The 15,672-nt window shown below is 46.3% G+C and overlaps 1 protein-coding gene and 1 long non-coding RNA gene across 4 annotated transcripts in view; both read left to right on the plus strand.

The window, feature by feature from the left end:
- The first annotated feature begins 6,035 nt into the window (after window positions 1–6,035).
- LOC113224861 lies at window positions 6,036–12,646 on the plus strand. Of its 2 annotated transcripts, XR_004228928.1 has the most exons (4): window positions 6,036–6,151; window positions 6,351–6,472; window positions 7,321–7,408; window positions 11,447–12,646. It is a non-coding gene; the product is annotated as an uncharacterized LOC113224861 (long non-coding RNA). The 2 variants fall into 2 exon arrangements; XR_003309458.1 differs by having other exon boundaries at window positions 6,036–6,472.
- A 1,127-nt stretch (window positions 12,647–13,773) lies between these two features.
- The window catches only part of CYSTM1 (cysteine rich transmembrane module containing 1), a 66,465-nt gene continuing 64,566 nt past the window's right edge, over window positions 13,774–15,672 (plus strand). For both annotated transcript variants that reach the window (XM_031935501.1, XM_026454481.1), the window contains exon 1: window positions 13,774–13,987. The gene's annotated coding sequence lies outside the window, so the exon portion shown is untranslated. The remainder of the gene's footprint in view (window positions 13,988–15,672) is intronic.

Here is a 15,672-nt window from a genome sequence, read left to right on the forward strand (position 1 = left end):
AAAAAAAAAAAAAAAGAAAGACATTGGAACTGTTTCCAGTTGTTGGACAATTATAAAGTCACTATAAACACTTGTGTCAGGTTTTTGTGTGAACAGAAGTATCATTTTGCTGTGGGAAAATACCTACAAGTGGGATTGCTGGGTTATGTGGTGAGGGCATATTTATGTGAAACAGCCAAACTCTTGCAAACTGTACAAATTTTGCATTGCCACTAGCAGTGTGAGAGCTGCAGTTTCTCTGCATCCCTGCCAGCACTGGATATTACCGCTTCTTTTGTTTTTGTGTTTAGGATTTTAGCCTTGCCCCCCATTGGTGTGTAATGGTACCCCACGTAATTTTTTTTTTTTTTTTTTTGCAGAGTTTCACTCTGTCGCACAGGCTGGAGTGCAGTAGCGCAATCTTGGCTCACTGCAACCTCCACTTTCTGGGTTCAAGCGATTCTCTTGCCTCAGCCTCTTAAATAGCTGGGACTACAGGTGTGTGCCACCATGCCTGGCTAATTTTTGCGTTTTTAGTAGACTGGGTTTACCATGTTGGCCAGGCCGGTCTCACCCACATGACTTTTAAAATATAAATAAGACCAAGTCATAACCCTTTTTTTTTTTTTTTTTTTTGAGACAGGGTTTTGCTCTGTTGCCCAGGCTGGAGCGCAGTGGTGTGATCACAGCTCACTGCAGCCTCAACCTCATGGGCTCAAGGAATCCTCCTGCCTCAGCCTCTCAGCCTCACAAGTAGCTGGGACTACAGGTGCACACACTCACACCCAGCTAATTTTGGGGTTTTGGGATTGTTGTATTTTTTAGAGATGGGGTTTCACCATGCTGTCCAGGTGTGTCTCAACCTCCTGAGCTCAAGCAATTTGCCCACTTCAGCCTTCCAAAGTGCTGGGACTACAGGCATGAGCCACTGTGCCCGGCCTATAAGCTTTCTTAGATACTTCAAGTGGCTTCCCATTACACTCAAAATAAAATTCAAACTCAGAGGGCCTGCCAGGCCGCCTGTCCTGATCTCTTATGCCTCTGCCCCTTACTCCGCTCCAGCCACAGTGACTTCCTTGTTTCTCTAATGCCCTAAGCTTGTTCCTCCCGCAAGCCTTTCTCCTGCAGTTCCCTCCGGAATGTTCTTGCCCTGGGTATCCACATGGTTCAGTTCCTCATTTCATTCTGTCTAATGTCAGCTCCTCAGAGGCCTTCCCTGGTGGTCAAAATGAGCCCCCATCCCTGCACTCACCCTCAGTCCCCTTATCCTGTTTTATTTTCTTCATAGCACTTATCTCTCCTTGATATGATATTGTATCAATTGTTGACTTGCGTCCTGCCTGTCTCCCTATAAGGACAGGGCTTGGCTTTTTGATGACTATCTCCAGTGCTTAACACAGTGCTTGGCATACAGGAGGCAATAATAAATATTTGTGGAATGAATGTGTATGGGAAACCTCTTGTGACCCTCCTGTCATCCTTTTGGCCCACCTTTTATTCGGCCATCACTGTGGCAACCAGCTTGGAGCAGGTGAAAGCACTGAGGCTCAGCTGCTCCACACAGCTCTGCTCTTGCCTTCTGCCAGGGCTTCTCTCTGGACTCCAGTCCTGCAAACTGGACGTCTGAGGACGTTAACCCCTTGGGGGTAACCCTGGGCCCTTGGCGGCTGGGGTTGGTGGCTATGTGCTTTCTTCTCTGACACTCAGTGGACAACTAGGAGGTACACTCTATGCTGCTCCTCATCACATCCCAGCTGGGTCAAGCCCCAGCTGCCTGCAGTGGTGACCAGCTCTATAACACACCATGGCTTTCCCTTGTTCCTACTTCATTCTCCCCAGTTCCCTATTCCTGCTCCCTGGGATCATGTCCTGAACTAACTTGCAAGCATGCTCTTTCTCTACTTTCTCTACCTGTAAGGAGGTAGCAGGGATACAGAAGAGCCCAGGTTACATTAGAACAATATATGAAACTTATAGACTAGTAGGAGGGACCAATACAAATAAAACAAAATTTAAATAACTACAGGTAGAGATGGACTTTTCAACAAATGGTGTTGGAATAATTGAATATCCATATGGAATGCAATGCATCTCAATCCTTACTTCATACCATACTCAAAATAAATCAAATTACTATTTTAAAAAAACAAAAACTGTAAAACTTCTGGAAGAAAGAAGAAATTCTGCTGGGCGCGGTAGCACCTGTAATCCCAGCACTCTGGGAGGCCGAGGTGGGTGGATCACGAGGTCAGCAGTTCGAGACCAGCCTGACCAACATGGTGAAACCCCGTCTCTACTAAAAATACAAAAATAATTAGCTGGGCATGGTGGCGGGCACCTGTAATCCCAGCGACTTGGGAGGCTGAGGCAGGAGAATCATTTGAAACTGGAAGGCAGAGGTTGCCGTGAGCTGAGATTGCACCACTGCACTCTAGCCTGGGCAATAAGAGCAAAACTCCGTCTCAAAAAAAAAAGAAAGAAAGAAGAAATTATTCATGACCATGGGGTAGGCAGAGATCATAGAAAGAACTTACTATAAAAGGGGGGAAAAGACAGCATTAAAAAGATAAATAGGTAAGTCATACACTAGGAGAAGGTTTTGTAATACATATTTTTGACAAAAGATTTCTATTTGGAACATATAAAGAAATCTTACAACTCAATAATAAGACCCCAACCAAAATAAAATATGGGCAAAAAAATTTAACAAATACCTCAAAAAGAAGATATACAAACATCCAATAAACACACATGAAAAGTTGCTCAACATCATTAGCCATTAGGGAAATGTAAATTAAAATCACAATGAGATAACATCATACACTCATTAGAATGGCTAAACTTTAAGAGATTGGTTAATAACAAGTGTTGATGACGATGTGAAAAAACTGGAACTCTCATATATTGCTGGCAGGAGTGTGAACTGGAACAATCACTTGGAAAAAAGTTTGGTGGTGTCTTATAAAGTTAAACATACACTTACCAATGCCCAGCAATCTCCATTATAGGCATGGTTTGGATGTGATTTGTCTGTGTCAAAACTCATGTTGAAGTTTGCTTGCCAGTTCTGTCCACTGGGGAGGTAGGGCCTAGTGGGAGGTACTTGATCATAGGGGTGAATCCTTTATGAATAGGTTGGTACTGTTGTCCTAGTAGAGTGTTGCTTTTGTTGTTGTTGTTGTTCTCAAGAGACTGGATCAATTCTCAAGAAATGTATCAAGGAATGTATCAGTTCCTAAGCAAGGGGTTTTCATAAAGCAAGGTTTCTCCTCCTGTTTGATCTCTCTTTGCATACGTCTGCTTCCCCTTTAACCTTTTCTGCCATGTTTTGACCCAGCACAAAAACCCTCGCCAGAAGCCAAGCAAATGCCGCTGCCACTTGAACTTCCCAGTCTGCAGAACTGTGAGCTGCACCTCTTTATAAATTACCCATCTCAAGTATTCTGTGACAACATCAAATGGACTAAGACAAGTATTTATCCAAAGGAAATAAAAATGTATGTCTGCACAAAGATTAGTACATGAAAATGTCAGAGCAGCTTTATTCATAATAGCCAAAAACTGGAAATAGCCCAAGTATCCATCAACAGGTGAACGGGTAAATTGTGGTATATTCATATAATGGCTTACTGCTCAGTAATAAAAAGGAACAAAGTAGTGATAAGTGCTACAACGTGAATAAAACTTGAAAACTTTATACTGAAAGATGCCAGATAGAAGCATACATAGCATATTATTACATTTAAATGAAGTTCTAGAACAAACAAAACTATTTTGATTGGCTGGCCTTGAAAAGGTGACATTTGAGCAAGATCTGGATGTCAAGAGGGAGCCAGCTATGGCAAGATTGACGGGGAGCAATACGGGCAAACAGCACTACAGGAACAAAGGACCAGGATCAGGAAAGAGCTTGGGGAGCTTGGGAACAGTCAGCAGGCCACAGTGACTGGGTGAAGTGGGTGGGGAGAGAATGGTGGGGAACAGGGTGGAGAGGTGGATGGTAGCCAGATCATGCTGAGCCTTATCAGCCCTGATAAAGTTTTGGAATTTGATATGAATAAATGCAAATCCCTCATAGTTTCGTGGGGCAGAAACACATAAGCAAATAAAGGCAATTCAGGGTCATGGGTGATATATTTGGGGAGTGTACAGGGAAAAAGAAGTAGTAGGCGGTTTTACCTAGGGACATCTGAGAAGGCTTCCCAGAGGAGGTGACATTTCGGCTGAAACTGGAAGAGTAGTAGAAGAGGAGAAAGGTCATTCTGGTGGAAGGTACTGTGCCTACAGAAGCCCAGAGACAGGGAGCCTCAGGGAACAGAGACCTCAGCATAATATAAGCCTAGTTGGAGTTTTCTCAACTAGGAGAGCGAGTGGCAGATCTGAGGCTGAAGAGAGAGGCTTTGAATGCTTTGTCAGACTTGATCCTGTAGGGAATGGGAAACCCCTGCAGAATTTATAGTCAGGAAATATCAGGGTCAGGTTGACACTTCAGATCAAGACCTCCAGATTGGCAGGCAGAGAGCAAGGCCACTGGTTCTAGTGTGAGACAATGGGGGACTGGGCCTGGGACTGAGCAGGGGCGGACGGGGCAGGGAGTAGAGCCAAACTCTGCCAAGTGGTGACTGGGACTCTCCCGGTTGAGGCAAAGTTCTCTGAGCTTGAGGCCCCAGAGGGCCATAAATACTAACTTTCATGTGCATCTGCTCCCTTGGAGGGCTTGTCACACCTGAAGGCTCCTAAGCCCTGGCTCCCAGGGATTCAGAAGCAGTGGGTCTAGGATGAAGCCCAGGAATCTGCATAATAAAAAGTGACACTCACCACTCTGATGCAGGTGGACTCCATACCTACCAGGCTGCCAGTGTGGCTGGGGAGGGGAGGGGGCAGGACAAGCATGCTCTCATCTGAACTGAAGCAGCTCAGAGAATCAGAGGTAGCATCTAAAATTAGGACCTGGATGCAATGGGAGCAAAGGTAGTGTGTGTCTCCATTGCTGCAGCTAAAGAATTGCAATAGAGTGGCCCTGGTCATCATGCAGAAAAATGACTCCTGATCACCAGTCCAAGGAGCCACAGAAATAAGAGATGGGGCCACGACTGGAACATAGATTGCCACAGAAGAACATAACTGTACCTTCTCCTAGGGTGCAGACAGGGAGGCAGGAAGGGGATTACTGGGGGCTGCAGTAAACTAGAGAACAAGCTCTGTGCAAAGAAAGCCTCTCTTACCATTCAGCATCTCACCTAATTAACCCTCACAACAGCTCTATGTGGTGGATCCTATTATTATTCCCGTTTTATAGATGGGGAAACTGAGATCCAAAAAGGTTGAGTATGTAGTGCTGGGTCCCAAGGTGAGGACATAGGGGAACCATGGCTGGAACACAGGCCTCCGGACACTCCGAATCATAGCATTGCCCTGTGTTCCCTTCGGTGGGAAAAGTCACTTCATCTCTTAATCTTAAATGATCTTCCAAGCAAGAGGAGAGGAGAGGAGTATAAGCTTTCTTTGTCCTATCTTTTTCAGAAGGTATCTTACTCCTTCCTGTGTGTGTCTTCCAAAGATACAGTACCAGGACCTAGAGAGGCTGAGATTTAGAGCCTCATGGTGCAAACTGAATTGTAGGGTCCTAGCCAGGAGTACTTGCTTGGATCTCTAAGAATCTCACAACAGTGCCACATGCCTCAGCTTTATCCAAGCAACAGAAGGAGGTGGTGGAGGTGGTGGCAGCAGCAGCAGCAGCAGTGGCAGCAAATCTGTCCCCAGTGCACTACAGTACTGTTTTGCTATGATGAAATACACATGGCATATGGCTACAAAGTTACTATCTTGAGAGTGGATAGAAATGGGATTTTTCATGTGCCAGATTTCACTTCCCTTTCTGAAACAATTCTTGTAGTAAACAGAGGTTTTCTGATCTTGCTAAGACCAAGAGGATGGGAATTCCTTTACACTTTTAAAGTAAGACTATTGTCTTGTAGAGTTTCAGTCTGTTGATGGTGCAAATGTTTTTTAAACATGGATGCTATTCTGTGTTCCTCCCTCTTTCCTTCCAAAGGCCACGACAGGAAGAGAAGCTGCCAACACCAGATGACCAACTCCTTTCCAGTTACAGACCACCCCAGTGATGAGACCTCCATATGTTGTCTGATGGCCGCAGTTCCTCAGCAAATGGGTGGGGAAAAGGAAAGTTTTGTTGAGTGTGGGAGGCCACAGGGTGGAGGAGGCCAGGAAGGACCAGAAAGCACATAGGACGTGACTTTAAGGAGAAGAATTATTTTGAACCATGTCTTGTGTGCTGACAGCATAATGATCATTATTAGGGCCTCAGATGTAACATGAAGCCTGCCCTGAAGTTAAATTTTCCTTTTCAGAGAAGCATGGCCTGTCAGCCCAGCATCAGATGGTTCCATGCCGACCTCCTCCATGGCTGGGGGTTGGAGTGCCCCAGCTGCTGCCTCCCTCGTAGCTTTCATTAAAGGACTTTGCTTTTTTGGTAAATAAGAGCCCCATTTTTCTACCTTAGTCTTTGAAAATCAACCTGAGAAACACTTTGTGTAAGTACCACAGATGTATTTTCAGTTTTCTACCCACATTTAGTTTCTGGGTTTTTTTTGTTGTTGTTGTTTGTTTGTTTTTTGAGATAGCGTTGCCCAGCCTGGAGTGCAGTGGCATGATCTTGGCTCACTGCAGCCTCCACTTCCCAGGTTCAAGTGTTTCTCCTGCCTTAGCCTCCCGAATAGCTGGCATTACAGTTGTGCACCATGTCCAGCTAATTTTTTGTATTTTCAGTAGAGACGGGGTTTCGCCATGTTGCCCAGGCTGGTCTTGAACTCCTGACCTCAAATGATCCACTGCTTTGGCCTCCCAAAGTGCTAGGATTACAGGCATGACCCATTGTGCCCGGCTGGCCGGCTAGTTTCAAGGTTGCTATCTGGAATCCTACCTCCCCAGGCACCCTCCTGGTCACAGCATGATCTCTAACAGAGGGGCAGATCTGTGGCCTGAGTTGTGCCCAGACAAATTTGGTTTGGCTTTCACAGTATTTTGAAATTGGTTTTCATGTCAAAATCCTGTTTGCTGGCTTCTCTTGAAAAATCAGAAAACTTGGCCACATTGAGTTACATTCCTGAGTGTCAAGTGGCTGGATCTGAATGAGTAGTGCTCCCTTTGCACAGAGCGTGTTATCTGATATGCCACAGTCCCTACCACTTTCCACCATCCCCCGCATCCACACCCCAAGAGAAAATATGAACTAAAAAGCAGATATAGATATAGGTGCTCCAGTCTTGACCCTACCACTCATTTCCTGTAGCTGCTTGAGCAGGTGTCTACATCTCTTAGGAAGAAGAGAATAATGAGATGATGATGCAGAGCACTGGCAGAATGTCTAGCATAGAAGAATCTGAGGATTCGCCATGCATGCTTCCTGGTATGTAGTACTAGTTCTTGTCAATGACACAGAGACTTGAAGACTGTATATAAATGGACACACCTACTAGAATGTAAGCTTCATATACAAAAGGATTTTTAAAAATCTGTTTTGCTTATTTCTACATCCCCAGGGCCTAGTGCAGTCCCTGGCACATGGTAGGCCACAGGCCCTTAGTAAATGTGTTGAATGAATATGTGGATTTAATATTTCCCTGACTTCTTACTCTTCTTAGGTCATGTGCTAAGTCATCGGTCCATTTTAAAAATATAAATGCAAATAGACTTATAAGCTGATTATTTCTAATTTATATGTGTTGAATTTATTTTCCTAATAACTGAAAAGATTAAAAAGCAGGAGGATGCTTCATAGCTGACAAAACTTCATTGCCATAGTCATTTGAGTCGCAGCCTGGGAGAAAAATGTATTCTTCTTCTAGGTTGATTTTCTAAGATCACTATCAGAAGGCCAGGCTACTTCAGGAATCAGTGCTTCAAATCAAAATTAAAAACACATGCATTTATGTGATACCTCTTGAGAATGCAAGCTGCTGTACAAACACATTTAAAGCATTAAGTGCTCCCTGACGCCCTTTCCTCAGAAGTAGTACTTCCAGAAAGGAGAGTGCATTTAGGTAAAACCAACGGCAGCTTCTATACGATGATGTCAACATGGCTCAACCTCTGAGTGCCAGAATTTGCTTCTCATTAGATACAACTTTTCTGGAAATATAAGAGAAGGTAAGTTGATTTCCAAGTGAATTCAAGCCTATTGGAGTATTATATTACAGAACCTTTCAATAGGAGGAGCTTTCAGGAGCTTTCAGGAGGCTTGTGGTTTCAGTATTGGTGGCCTGTAGGGGTCAGTTGTGTTTTTTGTTTGCTCAGCATCCATTCCTCCTACTTCTAGTAACTAAACTTGAATTTTCCTTGGGAAGCCATTCTTCCACACTTTCAACTGTGGGATTTGGGGGAGGCTGAGTTCACCCCCAGCTCCAGAAGAGAACATGGAACCAGCCAATGTGTTATATCCCCTGGCCACGGCCACACATTCAAGAGAAATGCCACACATTTAAGAGGTGACTCACACCTGTAATCCCACCCCTTTGGGAGGCCAAGGCAGGTGGATCACTTGAGGTCAGGAGTTCAAGTCTAGCCTGGCTAACATGGTGAAACCCTGTCTTTACTAAAAATACAAAAAAATTAGCCAGGCATGCTGGCGTACACCCGTAATCCCAGCTACTTGGGAGACTGAGACAGGAGAATTGCTTGAACCCGGGAGGCAGAGGTTGCAGCAAGCCAATATCATACCATTGCACTCCAGCCTGGGTTACAGAAAGTGACTCTGTCTCAAATAAATAAATAAATAAATAAATAAATAAATAAATAAATAAATAAATAAATAAATAAATAAATAAATAAAAATTTAAAAAATAAAAACTAAGCTCCATTCTAGAGCTTTTCTTAGTATTATTAGGAAAGAGAAAGCCTTTTGTCTGCTGAGACTTTTCATGGTGAGAATGAAATTCTGACACCATCAGAGGGATTATCTGAGAATGAAGACATGCAAAGAAAAGAGCTGAGAAAGAGAGAAAGAGGGGAGAATCCTGGTGACAGTGTTTGAATGCCTGGATCCAGCTATACCTGAAAATCAGATTCATCCCTGAATTTTTGGCTTCATGAGCCAATACATTATCTCTCCCTCTTTCTTTAAGCTGATTTGAATAGTGCTTCAGAACTTGCAGTGGAGAAATTCCTGACTAGCAAATTGGAATTTGAAAACATAGATCAGACAAAGAAGAGCCAGAACGGCTGGGTGTACTGGTTCATGCCTGTAATCCCAGCACTTTGAGAGGCTGAGGTGGGTAGGTCACTTAAGCCCAGGAGTTCAAGACAAGCCTGGGCAACATGGTGAAACCTGTCTCTACAAAAAAAAAAAAAAAAAACCCACCCCCCCACACACACACACAAATTAGCTGGGCATGGTGGTGTGCACTTGTAGTCCCAGCTACTTGGGGGAGGAGAAATTGAAATGAACCAGAGGCCAAGTCTTAGTGAACTTCTCCAGTGCTTTAAATCTCTCTATACTTGACGAGGGAGAATTCTGATAGTATTTGCAATCGAACCTGGGAGCGCCACAATTATATTGTTCAATTGGTGCAGTACACTTTCATTCAATAGGGTTACTGAGGGCCTGTGCATGCCATGTACCAGCAAGTGGACAGGCTTTCTCATTTTCAGGAGGGGTTGCTTCTAGTCCCTGGTCAGCCCTTCTTCACCCTTTGGGGCTACACCGTTGCCTTCTGACCCAGCCTGAATACAGCTGCCAAGTGATTCTTCCCAAACACTACATTCCATTCTCATTTCCCACTTCAAGGAACTTCAGTGGTTCCCTAAGTTTTCATATTGAATCTATTCTCATCTGCTCAGTCCTTAATACTAATACTAATAGTAAACTAATACTAATAATAAAAACTAAGTTTAAGGCATTTACAATGGGCCAGGCACCATGCTTACATTTCATAGGTTCTTAGTTCATCTTCAAAATGACACTATAAAGCAGACAGCAATCTTATTCCTATATTTTTTGGACGAGGAAACCAATGCAAAGAGAGATTAAGTAACTCACTCAAAGTCACATGGTCAATATGTGGTGATGGAGTCCAAATGCAATCCTGTCCCTCTGGATCCAGACTCCATGCTCCTCCCAGAAGATTCTACTGTCTCAAAAGCTCTGCCACAGTTGGCTCCATCTCTATCTTATTTCCCACAACTCCCCAATTTCCACAGTTCAGTTAGGCTGGTCTTACAGCTATGCCCACTATTATCTACTTTCATTGTCTTTGCTTTTTTTGTTTAACCATGCATCCATTCATTCAACAAAGCATGGCTGATCTTACAATATGCTGATAATTTCATTATTATCTTTGCTCATTCATTCATTCATTCATCTAGCCAGTAAATATTTACTGAGCCCCTGCCCCAGGTGCTCAGATCACTGCCCTGACCCAGAATGCTCTCTTCACCTACCACCTCTCCAAATCCTATCTTTTTTTGTTTTTGTTTTTGTTGGTTTTTGTTTTGTTTTGTTTTTCTGCGATAGAGTCTCGCTCTGTTGCCCAGGCTGGAGTGCAGTGGCACAATCTTGGCTCACTGCAACCTCCGCCTCCTGGGTTCAAGCGATTCTTCTGCCTCAGCCTCCTGAGCAGCTGGGATTACAGGCATGCGCCATAATGTCCGACTAATTTTTGTACTTTTAGTAGAGATGGGGTTTCACCATGTTGGCTAGGCTGGTCTCAAACTCCTGACCTCAAGTGATCCACCCACCTCGGCCTTCCAAAGTGCTGGGATTACAGGCGTGAGCCACTGTGCCTAGCCAATCCTGCCTATCTTTCAAGGCTCTGCTCCAAACCCTTCCTTTCATGTATCCCACCTTAGCCAATGCAGCTAGCATGGCCCCTCTTTCCATGAATGCTGCGGGCACGGAAGGACATGACATAGTTTATTCAATTTCACAGCAGCCTGGCAAGGTCTCACACTGTCTTATCTTCCCATCGGAAATCGGATGCCTGACCAAGCCAGGGCACATACTCCTTCTGTATTCATCAGTCTTGAGCGTACATTAGGCATCCAAGAAACATTATTTCATCCAATTGTTCAGAGAACAAGTGTGGTCCAATAAAAATACAATGGTTTAAAAAATGGCCCTTTACAAAACATTATGAATCTGGGTTCTCTTTCTTTGCCCTGGAATTCACCTGAAGTTTATGATAGTCTTGTGAGGTAGATATTATCATCTCTATTTTACAGATTAGGCAGAGACTCAAAGAAGGTGAGTAACTTGGCCAAGTTCACAAAATGGATAAATCTCAGAACACAGGCTCCCAATCACTGCACCACATTGCCTTCACAGTCCTTGGACAGTTCTCCTGAATGAACAAATACTGAAAATTCATTGTAACTTCTGTGACTAATGGACTTTCACAGCAAATATGCTTGGCCAGGACTTTGTACCCTGACATTTTTCTTTTATTTCCAGGAATGGAAACCCACACTGCTGTTGTGAAGAAACCTGATGAAACTCCAGCAACTTCTACCTCTGGCCTGCTGCTTAGTCCTGGGACCTGAGGTCAAAATCATAGAAAAGAGCCATGTGAGATGCGTTCCTTGGCCTCATCTCTGTTCTTGAATGCTGTCAGCAACACTCCCCGAGTTTTTACCCACATGTTAACACTTTCCTCAGCATGGATATGGAGGTGGGGGTGAGGAATGTTCTATTTTTCCTTCGATGGTTATGCCCTCACCCTACCAACTCAGTAAAAGGGGAGTAGTGGTCAGGGACCTTACTGAGAATGTGTCCTAGCATCTTTTCTCCCCCAGCACAGCCTCCATATGACCCAGCTGCCATGAGAAGCTCGCCTCGCTTCTAAGGGAATTACCCCTACCTTCCACTCCATCCTCACCTTGCCCTGCCCAGATTAGAGGCACAGAGGCATGTACCACAGGCCTGAAAAACCGTCCAGCCAAAAAGCCTGACTGTCTTGATGAGTCCTATCAGGGTGTAGTTATGGACATGCCTATTTCTGCTCTTCCCTTGGCATTAGTTCTCTGCAAAGGGTGGCTCTTGCCCTCGGATGGTCCAAAGATAGTTTGGGGTGTGCATGGATGACCTTCACTCTTTAGAGTCGAACAGACAATACTGCTCTTCTCCAACAGCCTCTGAAGGACACCACCTACTGCCTGTTTCTGAGATGTTTGCTGCCCCAGAGTCTCCCACCTGCTTCTTCCTCCCTCTCAGTCCTCCCTTTTGTAGACTCTCAGCCTCCCTTCTCTTAATACTCTTTGCACCCTTTCCTGGGTCTCTATTTACCCTGCCTTCCCTTCCAGCGACCCCTTCCCAAACCACTGCTCCTTTCTTTCCAATCCCTCCTCCCTTCCCAGCACTTTCACCTTCTATTGAATCTCTCAAGCCTCATTCTGGCCCAACTCCTCCCCTCACCCTCTATCCCTGCCCTTCTCAGATCTGCCAAACACCTCAGGCCTGGCTGCCTCTGTCCTGTTCCCACCAAACCTCCTGGCCATGCTTCTGTGCTCCTTGGGACCTGGGCTCACATTTTCAATCTCTTCTCTCCTATTAGTACAGTTCTGTCTAGAGCCATGATTCTTCTCTACCTTTCACAGCTGTCTTCTTTCCCACTTATATGCGTTTATTTTTTTAAGTATGAAAATAAAGTGCCACTTAAATACAATGATTAAGTCATAATAAACAGTACAAGTTGTACTTGAATGTGAGACATACCACCCATACATGTTTGATCTTCAAGGACCACATCGTAATCAATCTGCCCATGGCCCATTGCCTGACACTAAAAGATACTTACAAGAAGTTGATTATAAACTAATTTCTTGGTCTAAGATCCTACACTCTGAGAGGGAAGGTTTCAATATATATGAAACCTTCTTGGCAGTGCAGGGATGAGGAGAGTAAAACTGAAATGAAAGTCAGCAAGTAGTGAAGGTGTGAAATAGGCAGTGACTCTCACAGTGAGACCTCCTGGGATGTTAAATTTTCATTTCGAAGCTGATGGTCTATCTGGGGAGCCTAGAGAGTAACAAAGGTTGTAGGCATATCATTATATTAGAGTGGTGCAAAAGTAATTGCTGTTTTTGCCATTAAAAAAAAATGCAAAAACCACAATTACTTTTGCACCAACCTAATAGCAAGCAAGGGGAGGAATGTGGAGAGAAAATCAATTTCTAAAATGAGAAATAAAAATTTGTTTGCAAGTAGGACTTGCAAGCTCGTTCTAGGCCTTGCTCTGGGAGCTTTTCGGTAACTTCTCTTCCTGTTGGAATGAAGAAGGAAACCTTCAGGACAGAAGGTTCTGTCCCCCTTCCCCCTCCTATTGTGAATGAAGTCTCATTACACTCTAAAGTACTGGCGGGACTACTTGTTGTAAAGATTATGGGGAAAAGTAGCCAGAGAGCAATCCAGTTATCAGCCTCAGCCCCATTTCTCTGAGGTACAGCTCGGGAAGTAAGCCTCCAAACCAAGATGGGTCTGGACCAACAAGACACGAGGAGGCAGCAGCCCACAGCCAACCCCTCATGCCACGCACTGAACAGGGTCCCATATGGACGCTGGTCTTGTCTCCCAGACGCCTGAACTAGCGGAGTTGGGGTATAGGGTGGAGTCTCGGAGAACCTATCCAACCTGAGTGGGACGCCTGGGGGAGTCCCAAGTATCCATCGCAGATGGGAGGCCCGCGTTGGGAAGCCACGGGGTGACCTCACGTCCCGGTGGCGCCGACTGCAGCACAGCGCTTCCGGCAACACTTGGAGGCTGAGCAGTTGGAGGCGGGGCTCGTGCTGTGACGCCCGCCTCGCCCCGCCCCGCCCCGCGCGCGTTGCCAGGGTGATCAGGTGACTCCCGGTTCGCTGCACTGGGAGCGGCCGTGACGTCAGGCGCCGGGCTGCTCCTCACTCGCTCTGAGACAGGTGCGGCGAGGCTACTGCGGGCTGGTCCGGGCTCTTCAGGTCCAGACCCGACCGTTATCCAGTCGGTTCGTGGAGAGGAGAGGTGAGGTGTGGCGAACCTGGCCGGACCCAGCTGGGACCAGGGCGGGGATCAGGCGCGGACAGGGCGCGTCCCGGGCTGTGCGCGTACCCGGGCTCCCCGGAGAGCGCCCTTAGAACTAGCGGGCACCCAGGCGGGCCGGTTTCAGGCAGGGGTTCGCGCAGCCCCTGAGGAGGGGCAGGGAGGCAGGGAAACGGCTGCCGCCAGCTGGATCCCTCCCGGCGCCCCGCGGCTACTCTGAGACTCCTGGTCGCCGCGCCGCGCGTCCCGGCGGTGGACTCACAGGGGCTCCGCGTTCCTGCGGTTCTAGTCTCACGAGGAGTCGGCGGGCTCGTAGCGGGGCTTGCCACACCCCGGCCCGGGGGACGTCCGCGGGAGGCTTCTGGATTTCCTTGCCTTGAGCTGCGATTTCTGAAGCGCCGCTCTGCGTGTTCCGAGCTGGGCCAGCCGGGGGCAGGGGGCCGGTCGCGAGTCCCGCGGGTGGGAGCGGAGCGGAAGTAACTAGTGACTGGAAGTAACTAGGGGACGCGAAGCCGACCCTCGGAGGCCGGGGTGTTCAGAGAAGGCGTTGCGGGGGAAAGGAATCCCGGCTGCTGTTGAGAGCCGTGGATTGGGATCTGAGCGGACCTGTTGGAGGAAGTGAAATCTGAGCGGGGTCCTGACGGGTGGGAACTAATCTCCCGGTAGCAGTGGAGGTTGCAGGGGGGAGAGAAGGAGGGGAGGACCCCTGGGGAAGGAGCCCATGAGGAAAAACGATTTGGGGACTAACTGGACCGTCTGCTGGGCTGTTTTTGGGGGAAAAAATCTTTGGAGAATTAGGTTAGGGAGGGTTAGGAAAGCACCCTTGAGTGCCCAGCTGAGAGGCACTGTGTGCTGTGGGGAGCCATTGAAACGTTGGCTAGATTGGGGTAGGGGGAACACTGAGGAAGTTGGTGTGAGGGCAACACTGAGGAAGTTGGTGTGACATTCCGGCAGAAAGGTGACAACACTCTTCTCTGACGGGATGCCTCGAACCCTGCTTATGAAATACTTGTAACCGACAAAGGTAGGGGCTCAGGCAGCCAGGTGCCTTCTCCAGCCGTTGTTGGCAGATCTTTAAAAATTTAACAAAAAATAATTGTACATATTTATAGATTTATACAATATGATACATGTAAACTTTGTGGAGTAATCATGTTAGCAGACTTTTTTTTTTTTAATTCCTTCTTATGAAAGGACCCACCCAAGGGCAGCTCATTTTCGAGTATCTCATTTGACTGGATTTAATGACTGATTGAGAGCTATGCCCCCCTCAGTATGCAGGGAGGTTATAGCGTCCGCAACACTTTGCCCTTCAGAGGTTTCAGAGTGTCTTACAAACACCTCTTATACCTACGGTGAAATCCAAACCCCAAATGACTGGTAAGAGATTTAATAGGGGGAAGTTATTAAAGGAGAACCAGCACTGAAAACATTCATATGGGGCACTGGGTGAGCTGAAAGGAGTCCCATACTATTTATTAATTGTAGATCAAAGATCTCTAGTCCTGGCCGGGCGCGGTGGCTCACGCCTGTAATCCCAGCACTTTGGGAGGCCAAAGCAGGCGGATCACGAGGTCAGGAGATCGAGACCATCCTGACTAACACGGTGAAACCCTGTCTCTACTAAAAATACAAAAAATAAGCCGGGCGTGGTGGCAGGCGCCTGT

This window comes from Piliocolobus tephrosceles, chromosome 4, assembly GCF_002776525.5.
Source record: "Piliocolobus tephrosceles isolate RC106 chromosome 4, ASM277652v3, whole genome shotgun sequence".
Taxonomy (NCBI): Eukaryota; Metazoa; Chordata; class Mammalia; order Primates; family Cercopithecidae; genus Piliocolobus; species Piliocolobus tephrosceles.